Source organism: Mus caroli, chromosome 16, assembly GCF_900094665.2.
Source record: "Mus caroli chromosome 16, CAROLI_EIJ_v1.1, whole genome shotgun sequence".
Lineage (NCBI taxonomy): Eukaryota > Metazoa > Chordata > Mammalia > Rodentia > Muridae > Mus > Mus caroli.
Genome location: NC_034585.1, coordinates 85090383 through 85093928, shown reverse-complemented (window position 1 = coordinate 85093928; position 3546 = coordinate 85090383).

Genomic DNA, 3546 nt, shown 5'->3' with positions numbered 1-3546 from the left:
CTGTGTGATGGTGGTGATGGGTGGTCTGCTGGCTCTTTTCCCTCTCCCCACGACCCTGGAGGAGTCTTGCTAAGGGCAGCCCTCAGACTGTAGTGAGTGTCAGGTCTGATGCTGTCCAGCCCTAGAGACAAAGGCCAGCTAGCTGTCAAGATAAAAACAGCTGTTGGAAGTGGAGTCTGGGAAAATATTCCAGTAAAGAATCCTGGGAATTCTCGTCTCACACGGGGGAGGTCTGGAGGGGGTGATATGAAGGGGAAAAAAAGGCAGCCTGTACTAAACCCCAGGAGACAGCTGTATAGCTGGAACTTCCTCTATTCCAAGTACCTGTGCCTTCTCAGTGCAACGGGAAAATCATGGAGGAAATACCATAGACCACATATAAAGGGGGCTGAAGTTTTCTTCCTTCCAATGCCCCTCATGAGCTATCAGTGTCTGATTTGAGTGCTAGGACATGCTGGGGCACCATCTCTACGGTGCCCCTGGGGGTGAGTGCCTCAGTATGCACACACTGGGATAGGTTCTGAGGAGCCCTCTTTTTTAGTTCTGCTGAGCACAGAAGAGATCAGCCTGAGTAGAGGTTACCCTCACCAGGCACAGAAATAGCCATTGTTGAGTCCAGAGAGAGGAAGCCATGAACTATATCGGTAACCCATGGGAGATCTGACACTACCCGCTTGCCAGCAGGAAAGCTTGTAGGACGTTCACAGTTCTTAAGGCCTCAAAGTAAAATGGTATCTCTTTCCATCCGTGTAGGAAAGTATTTTGAGTTAAAAGGAGATAGAAACCCAAATTAACAGAGACAAGAATTTTTGAGCTTTTCTAAAAGATAAAGAGAATATATTTTACTTTCCTGGCCAGGTTCCAAAAAAAAAAAAAAAAAAAAAATTGAGCTCAAAGGCCAGGGAGATGGTTCTGGGGGTAGAGGCACTTTTGGCTGTGCGAGTCTGGTGACCTGGGTTAGAGCTCCAGAAACCATACAAAGGATGAGAGGGAATGGTCTGCAAGACTGAGCTCTGGGTGAGAGAGCCCTGTTGAGAGAAGGAAGGCATCTGTCAGGCCAGGGTGAGCTGGTATGGTGGTTTGTGTATGCTTGGGCTAGGGAGTGGCACTATTAGGAGGTGTGGCCTTGTTGGAGTTGGTGTGTTCATGTGGGCGTGGGTCTAGTATCCAAGTCCTAGCGGCCCGGAAGTGACTCTTCCACTAGCAGCCTTCAGATGAAGATGTTGAACTCTCAGCTCCCCCTGCACCATATTAGCCTGGATGCTGCCCTGCTCCTGCCATGATGATAATGGACTGAACCTCTGAACCTGTAAGACAGCCCCAATTAAATGTCCTTTATAAGACTTGCTTTGGTCATGGTGCCTGCTCACAGCAGTAAAACCCTAACTAAGACAGCTGGCGTTTGAAGGGGCAGAAACAAGACTATCCTGCTGGAGCAGAGAACGTCAGGGAGCCTTTCCTTCACTGGGGACGGCTGCCTCATGGTCATCCAAAGATTTTGAGTGATTCTAAGTTTGCTGTGAGGCTGACCATGAATCTGTACTGAAGCGCTTCCACTAAGTTTGAACCATGTTGGTGACAGCCTGGAGAAAGGATTGGGATTAGGAGTCATCTGCTAGCACTGATCAAGTTGCCTTTAAGGCTCAAAAAAAGGCTTCTAGCATCTGCCTAGCATGGGGGGCGGGGTGGCAGTGAAAGCAGTCTGTCCTTCAGTAAGGAGAACCTGGAGAGACACCGGTAATAGCAGCCTTGGCTTCGTTGTGTTAGGTGGCAAGTCATAAAGAGAGGGGTGTTCAGTTTGTTCTCCAGTGTGACAGGTCTGAAGAGAGATAGACATCCCATTTGTAGGCGTGGAGGGGTAGAGGTCAGGGTTCTGATTGGAACTTCCTGAACCCCAGCCTTAGGGGGTTTGGGTGACAGGTGGGGGAGGGGCCCATGTCAGTTTCTTATGGGGAAAAGCTAGTGATTCATCAATGATTAATGATCATGGGGGGCGGAGGGCGGGAGAGAAGGAGGATGTGGACACAGAGAGAGCAGGAAAGGAGGGGTGGAGCTGAACTGGCCATCAGTTCAGGACCCTCAGTGATTCTCTGAATCGACCTCTCCCAGCGGGGTAAATGACGGCAGTCCTCGGGCATTTCTTTCCGACTGTCTTAGTCAGGGTTTCTATTCCTGCACAAACATCATGACCAAGAAGCAAGTTGGGGAGGAAAGGGTTTATTCGGCTTACACTTCCATGCTGCTGTTCATCACCAAAGGAAGTCAGGACTGGAACTCAGACAGGTCAGGGAGCAGGAGCTGATACAGAGGCCATGGAGGGATGTTCTTTACTGGCTTGCCTCGCCTGGCTTCCTCAGCCTACTCTCTTATAGAACCCAAGACTACCAGCCCAGGGATGGTCCCACCCACAAGGGGCCTTTCCCCCTTGATCACTAATTGAGAAAATGCCTTACAGTTGGATCTCATGGAGGCATTTCCTCAACTGAAGCTCCTTTCTCTGTGATAACTCCAGCTGTGTCAAGTTGACACACAAAACCAGCCAGTACACCGACCTTCCTTCTCCTTCCCTGCTGCTCCCAGGACTCTTGATTCTTGTCCTGAGACTATGGTAAGAGGAGGGAGGCCACCCAGGAGTCTGTCAGGCCAAGTGGGAGAGAAGCCAGACTTGTTCAACATCTGTCCCATCAATCTAGACATGATGCTCCTCCCAGAAGCTCTGAGGAAGCTGGAGGAGACAGAGGCAGCCATCCCTGGGTCACAGGAAGGCCTCTGTGAGTGAGACCCCATCAGGGATGAGAGAGATGGGAGGCCCAGTGTCTCCAGGGTAGGGTTGGAGTCTTGCAGAGCCAAGTCTCCGTCTACAGGTGACTTGGTTTGAGCTCAGGGAGCTGTAATGTGTCAGTTAAGCATCTTTAGGGATTTGCTACGGGATAGAGAGTGTTAGTTGGCATTGAATTTCTGTATTAATAACTTCTTTATTAATAACAAGCATATGGTTTTCAAATGAGAGTGATGCATATTAATTATGCGTACTAATTTATCTCACTGACATTTGCATACATGCATGTATTGTGTTCCCAGCAACCCCCTCTCATCCTCTGCCCCTCTCCTTCTTCCCCTTAGTTCTCTTGTTTTAATAATAGTTCTGCCACTTCAGCTAGTCACTTAAAACCTTCAGTTGCCACATCGGAGAGAACATGCAGTGATTATCATCCTGCCTCTTATTGATTGCGCTTATTAATGATTTCTAGTTTCATCCATTTTTTTTCCTGCCAATGACTTGACTGTGTTCTTCATGGCTGCATAATATTCCATTGATGTATATATGCCCTATTTTCTTAACCCATTGATCTGCTGTTTAACACTGGTTCCATACGGTAGATATGGCCAACAGTGACATGATAAAGGTATGTGTTATTAAAAAATAGTGCAAATGCTTACTTGCATTTTAGAAAAGAATATTGGAGCAAGATTAGAGTTTCAAATAAATTTATGTGTTCATGTTTCCCTCTCCCTCTCCCTCTCCCCCTCCCCTCCCCCTCCCCT